This window comes from Ixodes scapularis, unplaced genomic scaffold (assembly GCF_016920785.2).
Source record: "Ixodes scapularis isolate PalLabHiFi unplaced genomic scaffold, ASM1692078v2 PGA_scaffold0__279_contigs__length_252992795, whole genome shotgun sequence".
Taxonomy (NCBI): Eukaryota; Metazoa; Arthropoda; class Arachnida; order Ixodida; family Ixodidae; genus Ixodes; species Ixodes scapularis.
Window position 1 is genome coordinate 243,881,667 of NW_024609835.1, and position 10,991 is coordinate 243,892,657.

Sequence of the window (10,991 nt, forward strand, 5' to 3'; positions counted from 1 at the left end):
CTGACCACTATTCTTCTTGAGGTGGAAGCTATCATCAATTCAAGACCGCTGACGTTTCTACATTCTTCACCAGGTGAGCAGAACTTGCTCACTCCTGCACACTTTCTGACAGAAAATCGCCTCACTTCGCCTCACTCGAGTTCCCAGGTCGGTACCGCAGAGGAAATCGCGCGCTTATAAAAACATCATCAAACGCAGCTTGATCACTTCTGGAGAATGTGACGCCACGAGTACCTGCTACAGTTGCGATCTGCTCACGAGACGCCTAGCCGTCAGCTGAGCCAACTACGAGTGGGAGACTTGGAGCTAGAGAAAGAAAGCAATAGACCGCGACATTTGTGGTGGTTTGGACTGGTTCAAGATACGTTCCCAGGCAGAGACAGAACAGCAAGATCCTGCTCTTTGGTGTTGCCGGGTGGACAAGTACTTAAAAGTTCTGTGCAGCTCCTGTGTCCCCAGGAATTTATGAAATCAATGAGCGTTAAGGTGCTCATTTTGAGAGGAGATTGTTACGAATTGTTGGGATTTTCCCATCTGTGCGGCGCGAGCAAAGAGGAAAAGGAATGTTCGAGGGTCGTGACAGTGACAGTTGAACGGGAACGCGGGTATGAGCGGGCACCAACAAAAGTTGCTTGAGGCTTCTCCGTACCTATTGCCTGTAAATATGTAAATATTCTGACTATACTCTGTCTCAGGAGTTGTTTGCAGCAAAGCAAAAGGCTTAGGCACGGCTCCATAGCATTCATACATGCTTTCCTTTCGCGAGCAGTCGTGAAAGAAAAGTAAATCTGAAAGTCACGCGCTCGCGAATGTGCTTTTCCTTCTGCTGCTCGCAACTCATGAGTTGGAGTATAGTATTAAATAGCAGTGTTCAAAATCAATGGAGGCAAGAAAGATAACTCTGCTAGGGTTACGAGCCCCAGCTTTTTCAGGCTGCCTCCTGGCCTAACCTTTGTCCTTACCCTGTCCCAAGCCACCGCTGAAGGCTGGTGTGCGTGTTCCCAGGGCACCTCTAAAGACCACGGCAGCGCCAGACGGACAAGTGTCTCAATGAACATACAAGTTAATTTTTTTATGGTCTATATAAAAAGTTCGGACGGCTACTTTGAGCCCTCACGTGTTCAGCGCTTTTTTTGTTTCTTTCACAAGTCGAAGTTGTCTGTGCTTTACTTGTGAAAATAAAGTGTTTCTTTTCTGTGCAAGGAGACACGTCATGCTTCATTACAGGAATTTCATCCCCAGCAGTATTCAATTAACAACCTTGCACTTTTTTAAATCATTACATTCTCTTATAGAAGAGGCCTTCAAAGTTCGCAGATTATCCCTCAAGGCAATGTTTAAGAAACTACGTTTCACATAACAGTTCATATCACTTTAACGACTTCCCTGCACCCATATATTGTGTCTAACAAAAGTTCCAGTTCTTTTAATATTATTACCTAAGTTGTGTAATGTCAAACGTGACAACATCGACAGTGCTCAAAGACGCGTCTTTACCTTTTAATAATCGACGATTTTTGGCATTCATCTTTTTTCCGGAAGAATTTTTTTTTATTTATACTATACACTTTTTAATTTAAAATCTATCATAAGTGTCAACAAGCCACTGCTTTCTCGATCCTATCTGAAATCGCCCTACGCATATTCTTCACTGATATATAGACCGGTGTACTGAAAAAGGGCAAAAAAGAAAAGGTGAGAGAGCTGCCGGCGCTTTCCTTCTTTCCTGAGTGGTTAGGAAAGAGCGAAAGACCCGGATGAACGCCTTGGACGCCTGTGTTCCTTCGAGTTCAGTTCTTTTTCTCGCGGTTTCCTCTATTTTATTTTACTTTCAGGTGTAATTAGAGCTAGTGAAATTAATGACAACAATCCATTAGGCATCGTGACATCATTGTTGAGTAATAGGTTGCATGAATAACAACCGAAAGAGCAGAATATTATCGGATGACATCCGTATCGTGAACGGGATCCGACAAGGCAACTGCGGCTGCAATGTCTTCAAACTCCATCGCTTTCCAAATGACCGAAACCTCCAGCAGGATGGCTTGCGTTCGTAAACAGAAAAGTATTTCCCCGACGTCATCCTTTCGAGTGTGCCCGGAACATTTCGTGAATAAAGCGCGCACGGAACGTACCGCTGTACCCTTGATAAACATTGGCTACGCTCGCAAGGTGGGCGCAAATCTTTTCGTGAGAATCACTGTTTTAGCTTGTAACTTTTCGTAACTTAATTAATCTTAATGATGATATCGTGCAGTTGTAGCAAAGACTAAATTTATCACCTACAATGCTTAGTTAAAGGCTCATTTCCGCCGCTGGGTGTGGCTAGAAATTTTCAAAAAGTTAGCCCTATCAACTTTTCTTAATCGCTATCTCTTGACCTTGACTTGCACGATATCAAAGCCCTGGACTTAGTTCACCGCCACAACGCGTCTGGGTTCTTCCTATTGGAAAAAAGTGCGTAACGTAAAAAAAAAACTTCCATTTATATTTTTTTGAAACATGCTCATGCATCAATTTCGAATCATTGAAGCATTGAGAGACTCGCTCCAGCAACCGGCCCATCTCGACTTTGCTGTTTTTAATTCTAGACAAAGGAAACGCTCGACCACGTGGTATCATCAGATAAAACATCTAAACATCTATAAGCATCTGCAACCCGGAGTGAGCTGCCTTCGATCATTCCCTGGAATGCTCGTATTTCGTGCGTCATTTTTCACAATAAATACAAAAAAGAATAAAGCATGAAGGGTGACCAAAACAACAGATTTGTTCGTCCTCCATGTTCTATGCTTTCCCGTGTTTAACTTTATCACCAACGCGCTCAGCTAAAGTATATTCTTACTTTATATTTCATTGCTGTGGACGACCCGAGATGCCAAAAATATTCCTGGTGTACTGCATCAAAAACGACATAAAACCTGAAGGAAAATCCAACTGCTGTTAACTGGAACAATATTTTGAGTACTCTCCTCCGATTTCTTGCGGAGGAGCTGAACACGAAATTTTGGCTGACCACAGAATATGAGGTAAAAGGTAGATGCATCAGAATGACCGAGTCCTGAAACAAGTGTGTACCGAAATGCCCGGTTCCGAAATCACCGCGTATACCAATACGTCCACGCACAGAAGTGTCCGCACCGTATCGTCCGCTACTAAACTGTCCGGTACCGAAACTTTCGGGCCCCTCATGGTGCCGTACCGGCCACTACTTCGAAGTTTGGCTAGCTCAGTACGGCCGTTAACCACGGCTCCTAGATAGCTACTCGGACGGACGCCGGTAAAGCCAATGGTTCCATGACTCAGAGACCGTTGTGTTCAGGTCCCATCGAAGGCTCTCAGCAGCAGGGGTAGGCCCAGCTTCAACCTCTTCTTCGCCCTCAAGACGAGAAACGCCGAGGGAGACGAGTCGCCGGTCTCCAACATTGCGCGCCTGAGCTACGGGGGCCTCTTAAACCTGCGGTCGCGACCGCGCCTCGTCAAAGTTCAAGTCAGGGTCAGCCGCACTACCGCAAACCTCACGGGGTCAGAGCCGTACAGGTAAGCAACTGTCGCTTTGAGTGCAGCGACAATGTCCGCCGCTCTACTATTTCTGATCGGCATTTTATCGCTAACTCTTAGAGTGACAGCCTCTTGAACATGCTCCCCGTCTACTAGGAAAATATGCTTAACTCGAACAAATTCACCTACTTGCGGCTGTTCCTGTTGTTTTCTTCTTTTTTTTTTCTATTTGTTCGTGTTGACACCCTGTTTTGGCCAGGTTATCAACCCCAACTGTATAGCGCAACACCATCGAGGGACTTCTTATTACATCGGTAGCTTCTAGTACACTCTCTTCCGGCGAAACATAACGGCGTTCGTAAGCAAAAATCCACGTTTGTTGCTCTTGCTCATGGCAATGTGTGTGTTTTTCACTCGCAAAGTATGTACTGATCTGAAACTTTAGGTTTCCGTTCTTCTTAATGCCCTGAACTTTGAACATCTCCGTCGTCCATGGGGACGACGGACACCCCATGACCGAAAACTCGACCAGTCAGAGAAAATGTGGCGGTTACGCGTTATCGATCCTTCATCGGCTTTCACTTTCATAACATAATCGTGGAGGCCAGGGGTGGGGAGGGCATAGAGCGCGAGACAAGCGGTGGCCATTGGTCTAGTAAAACAATAGAGGACCACACCACTTTTACTTGTTCTTTCTTTCTCTCTCTCTGTCAGCACTCCTTAGATGGCGTAACACCCCCCCCCCCCCCCCTTCCCCTTTATGTTGACCATTGACTGTAAAATGATGAGTGAACTCGACCACCCTGCAAAGACAAGTAAACCAAAAGTATCGCCCATACCTTCGATGACAATGCTCTCAGCCTCGCGCCGGGCGCTTTTCAGCCGTGCCTCAAGAGTGTGCTGGAATAAAGTAGCGCACATCAACGACAAAGAGAACTCGACGCCCTCGCGCGAGGCTACATCGTCTGTTAGGCGAGTTGTGAACCCGCGAATCGAGGGGGTACGGACCCGCGTTTGATGTCTGCGCAGGTGGCGGGAGACGTCGAAGAAGTTGGAAAAGGTGAAACGGTGTAAAAGTCAAAAACAAATAGACACGAAGAGCTTTCTCCTGCACGGGAGAAGAAAAACACAATGGAAGGTGATGGAGAGCCTACTCGGCGTTGTCCAACTTGATCTTTGTCTTTCGTATATTAGTGCATGCCTTGCCCGTTTTTCTAGTGGTTCTAGTGACCGGTCATACAGAAGTTTGTGTTTTCTTTTTTGCTATACTCCCCTTCCTGATGTTTTCTATTTTGTTGAGCTTGCTCTCTTTATGCTGCTGACTGTTCTGCTTGAATTGCTCCAGTTATTGTATTATGCTCGTGTTGTTTAAAGTAACGAATAATTAAACTAGTCCGTTAGCAATATATTTGTTACGAAATTACATTAGAAATTACTTCCGAAAAAAGTAACGTGGCATTTACAAACCTACGAGGTGTGATCACAAAGTTCCGGGACTGATTTTGTAGCGTAGAAAGAGAGGGCAGTACAGTGATGCGCGCTCAGCAGTCGAAGGAAGGGACCTTCGCGTCTCGTTATACCAAAGGGCGCTGCTCTGTGAGCATTTGGAGCCGCGTTTCACGAGTTTTTGTGACCACGTACATGAGCACCAATGGTGATTTTACTACAGACTACCAACCAGAGCGAAAGCGAACATTAATTTGCGTCGACAAATATAAAGCAGAGACCTTCGATATGATTCAGCAGACTTGTGTAAAAAAGCACTGAATTTCGCGAAGCTTTTTAAGTAGCACTCGGTCTTCAGGAACGGCAGAACATCGCTGGAAGACGAAGAGCGGCAGGGCGAGTTTACCCGACCTCTCCTTAACTTCGGTGACGTACTGCCATTTTTGAGGCGCGGGTGCCACACAAAACACGTCGCACACCTCAGCTTTTTTTTTCTTTTCTTTTTTCATAAGCCTTCTAAATCATTTTAGAGGTCTCTGTTTTGCGTTTACTGAGCTTCTCGTAAAATTGGTGTTCGTTCTCGCCTTGGTTCGCAGTGTACGGAAAGATCGCCATCATGCTCGTGCATGTGGTCAAACAAACTAGTGTAGCGCAGCTCCAAATGTTCACAGAGCGACGCCCTTTGGTATAACGAGATACGAAGGCTCTTTACTTTGACTGCTGCGCGCGCATCACTGTACTGCCCTCACTCTTTACGCTACAAAATCAGTCCCGGAACTTTTTGATTACCCCTCGTACTTGAAAAAGTAACGAATTATAAGTAATCTGTTACTTGTAACTGATTACTTCCCAAGACTTGTGCTACCCACTCATTTTTGTTTTTCAATAAGCCAATAAGAGCTCGCTTTTCTGACATCATCGCAACCCCTGAGCAAGAAGCAGACAGACTTGCGCTCCGCATAGCTCTCTCTCCGGATCACGCCTACACCCAGCAGCCCGGATTTGTGAAAGTGGGGGCAGGCGGACGCGAAGAGTAACCTGCGACGCACCGAAGCCGACGTCAACGAAAAGCAGACGACACGCGCGTAACCAGGAAATGGCTACATCATTTTTCTATACTTCGTTTCAGCTTCGGTCCGAGCGTGGCCGATGTTATGAGCCAAAAGGCCAATCAAACAGCGCAAAAAGCCCAGCGTCATGGTGTGCTCTCTGCGCTTTACAGAATTAGCCGACAGAGGAGCACGCACAGAGAGACAGCGAATACCGGCTTGTCCTATCAACTGCAGAGAGCACACCATGACGTTGTGCCTCTTTCGCTGTTTGATTGGCCTTTCGGCTCATAACGTCGGCCGCGCTCGGACCGAAGCTGAAACGAAGTATAGCCGTCGGGTGCTCTCGCGACTGTCACCGTACCTAATACTTTAATGCTTACCTGCCCGCTAAATGTGCTTCTAGAGCGTCGCCTAAGTTTCCTTAGAATTAATTTTCCTGTACTGCTGTAAAACGTGAATACGAATTATCTCACTCATCCACACCCTCGCATTAATTAACGTGTTCAGCCACTTAAAAGGTGATTGATAAAAGTTTGATTACCCACTTAGTTACTCCCATTTATCGAGTTGGTTACGAGTTTCTCGTGCTAGTAGGAGACGTCGTGTCCAATTCAAATTTGGCAGAACCGAATGACACATGCTCGAGGTTTAGTTGACGCTAGTGTGTTGTTGCAAATCGAAGCAGACAGCATGTAAACAGTCGTCACTTTACCTCTGGTAATGGATTTCTACGTGGAAAAGCGGGTCCATTTTTTATCTTCGCTCCAATATAAGAGCAAACAGTACGAATAATTATAACCCGGTAAATAGCTTGGGACATTTCTTAATCACGTAAATTGAAATACTAATCGGTTGCGTGTTTTCCTTCAAATTCATTGCGTTAAATATAGTGCCATTACAGCTTCATACACCCTCGATCGCCCCTCGATCGCTCTGTTTGATAAAGAACTGGCGTACCTAGGGGCACGTGTGTGACAGTTGTAGTGCATGACAAGGCGATAAGAATTGCGACCTCTTTATTCCCGGCGATTTTTATGCGTTGCTTCCCAATAAAGTTCAGTTGACAGTCAGCTCTTTTTCTGTCTGCGTCTCCTCTTGTCCATCGTCTTGTTGGCACCGCTCTTAATTCTTCAACGTGCATTCATGTGCACTGTCGAACGGTGTTTGCGCGATCACGGCGCCGGTGCTTTTCATCGTGGCGGATATACAGGCTGTCCCCAAAAAAACTTTACGCGTTTTTTTTTTTTTTTTTCACCGCGAAAGTAGACTACGCATCGACGAACCCTCATTCTCCATTCAAAGGTGGCGCTAGAGGTCCGACCAGATATGCCAACGTTTCAGCACGAACCGATATTTTATTCTAAAGTTATGAGCATTTTTATGAAAATTTCGATAGGAAAATGGTGGCCGACGTAGCTCTCGAATACATAGTGCTTTATGGCGCTAAAATCCGGAAAAAAATGGACCCCATTTTTTTCACTGAAATTTCAAGAAAATCACTTATCTTTTAAATATCGGTTCGTGCTGAAACTTTGGCATCTGGTTTGGACCCCTAGCGCTACCTTTGGGTGGAGAATGGGCGGTCGGCGATGCGTAGTTTACTTTTGCGGTAAAAAAAAGTACGTTTTATTAGGTAACCTCTGCGTGCCAAACGAACCAAGAGAAACGGCAAGATCTACGCAGTTACGCTGGATCAGTAACTCCATGTGGACATTGACGACCAGGTAATATAGTCCGATTTGCGATAAATAAGTATTGCTTTATTCTTTTCGATCATCCATATGTGCGAACATACTTGTTCTCAGTTCGAAACATCATCGGCACGCTCCAAATCTTTGAAAACAGCTACAAGCCAAAGTGCTGGCGTCCGATAAAAGCTGCCCGGCATAGAAAATAATTAAAAAGAAACACGTTTCATGGCCCATGTACTTCATTCTTTACGTTTGGAATGTCTTTAACCGCTCAGTCTTAACGATACGCACGACTGGGTCACTTTCATATAGTGACAGAACTAGCATATTAGGAATATAGACCCCTTTCAAAAAGTCCGACAACGGCGAAAGAAAGCTACGTTTGCTTGGGTACCTGGGCAGCAGACGTCATCTTGAAGGGTGCTCGCGGTGTGTGTACGATTTTCGTGGTGTGGTGACGAGGCCATAAAAAAGAAATACAACAACCGTTTTGTTTCCTTTTTTTTTTATTTGAGAATTTTTTTTTTTTTTGCTCTGAAAGGAAACAAGAAACTGAGTGGTAGCGTTAATTAATTATAAGTTAGGGTGGACTAGTTCCTTGAACGCCCAAAGAAAACTATTTATACACTTGTTACACAATTCCCATAGAAAATCGTGTTTAGAGGTTATAGATATTCTAAAAGACACATATTCACTTTTCTAACCACAGTCTATAAATTTTCGGTGGCTTTTGTTTTCTAGTTGAACTCATTCACTCACTCACTGACTCGTAGCCAGTTAAGAAAAAAAAAAGAAAAAAATCATACCCTTATTTTAAAACTTACGGCTTGAAGAAAAAAATTCAATACTCACTCCTGGGAAAAATGATATGAAAATAGTAAAAAAAACAGTTACAGCTTTCAGCAACGTTTCTAACCTTTTCCTAAAAAGAATAAATACGTTTCTTTTTTAGAAAAAGTAATTAGGAATAATGATTATAAGTTTGTCATGATGAATTCATGGAAACGTGCACTCGCCACTTGCCTTGTGGACATACGCAGACATCACAAAGACACACCCCACGGAGCACTTATAAAACACTAGCAATTCAGTAGTGTTGACTGCTCTACCTCTATAAATTATACCCTACACTTGAAAGGCAATCACATGAGCAAAGACCATCCCACATGACAACAATATTACAAATATGTTGTTTTTTTTTTCGCTCACAATTTACACATGTGGTTTATAACGGTTGGGGAACTGCATCGGCAACTTTAAAGTATTGCAAGGGGCGATAATTATTTGACGCAGTCGAAAAATGCGGCCTCAGCAAAAAGGATCCAACTAGGTGTGATGTCGCTTTTCCGTAATGCATCTTATTATTCTATCGATTCTACTGTCTTTTATAAAGATATGGTGACAGAACGTCTATTTATACGAAGTGATATAAGCTATATAGCGGTTCTAGCGTATGTACGCTATAGACTTAAGATGAAAAAAGTCTATAGAAAGTCTATTGAAAGTAGTCGATGCGACGCGAGTGGATAGGAAGTTGAGAGTCGTTAAAATGTGGTTAGGAGTTCTATAGACTGCCTGCAATATTTTTGTAAGGCGTTCTTTACGTGTTTTCGTGATGTTATTGCAGTCACATTGTTGTGAAAGATAAGTGAGTGTTCGTGGCTACGGTCGTAGAAAGTATTGGGGTTATATCATCCTGTTATTCAAGAGTCTATTCCCGATCAGTCGCGAGCTTATGTAACACGCAGTGCACAGTTGTCAGTGATCCGGTGACTACGGGCCATCCGATTGCTAATCGCTGCTCCTACAAGTCCTCTGTCTGTCAAACTCGTTTGCAGGTTGCAAACAGCACGCGATGCAGGAAGTCTTCTTGTCTAGAAGGAGTTTTGCGAAAGCAGTGTCCCTTTCCGTTCGATTGAATGGCGCTTGAACATTAGATTTGTGTAATAGTTATTTCAAAGTCAAATTCGATTATATTGCAATTTTCACTGGGCCTTTTTAAGTTCTGTCAGATTTTAACATTTGCACACACACATAAGTAAAGTACCTACCTTAAAATCTGTTGCACGAAATTAATTTTAATTTGTTGCTCACTAAGTCGTACTCACGGCCGAATAATTTTCCTACGCCTCGTCGAACGTAGGTGCTAAAGTACCAATCCTTAAAAAACGACACTGCCACACGTTGAACTACATAAAATACTGTGATTTTGTCAGTTTAAGTTGTGCCTAGCAGTCTGAACGCTGTAATTAATCAGCTGTTCAAACCTTCCAGACCAACACGCAAGCCAAAATTAATTAATTTTTTTGTTCAATAGGTCGTATTCATGACCTAGCAATGTTCCCCCACCTTGTCGAACGTAGTTGCTAAAATGGCCAATCCTTCGAAAACGATTGGCACACGATTTAACTACAAAAACATTGTGATATTGTCACTTTGAATTGTACGAGTAGTCTGAGTGCTGTAAATAATCAGTTTAAATTTGCCAGACAAGCACGCGAGGCCGTAGTGTTACCAATTTTCCGCTCCTATAAACGCAACTTCCCATATAAACAAAGCCGTATTCAAATACCGATAGCCGCACACTTGTTATGAATAACAATACTCTATCTGTAGTGTATCAGGCTCACTTATATCCGCGTCAAACCGGCCTGGCCACCTTGGACGGACAGTCGCCATCCCCATCTTGGCTGACTCTTAATCTGGATATCACGGCAGGCTAAAAACAAGACAAAAACTGATTTTGTTGTTTTATTAATGCAGGCCACCAAACCACTCTGCATCTGAGTTTTCGCAACAAAACGTAAACGTATTGTGATTATAGTATCGCAACATTGAAACGTATCTCAGACTGGCACGAGTGAAGCAGCATCCTTCAAGATGGTGTCGGGGTCTACTTGCCTTTCTGGGCAATATATGGCGCTCGTTTATCTAAAAGATCTTTATAAGAGTAACTCCAATTCTGTTGAACCTTGAACACACTCTACATTCCTTTCGATTGTTATTTTGCTAATAACTGTCGCCCTCTTTTACACACCTGCTACGGGACGGAGGTTTGAGCCTTAAATATCGCGAAGTTTAGCATCATTCACTGATGAAGACAAATGCGCTAACTAAAGCAATTACACTTTTATGATGTTGATCAAGGTACATACTATTTGGTACGACTTAAATAACAAGTGTTTCAGGTTAGTTTCAGGCGAAGAGACCAAAGCACACGCGTTTGCCCATAGGAATGCACAGGAGCACCGCAAAAGTAGACTGGTTGCTGTTTCCTTAAATTTGCATCACGTTAGTCGCA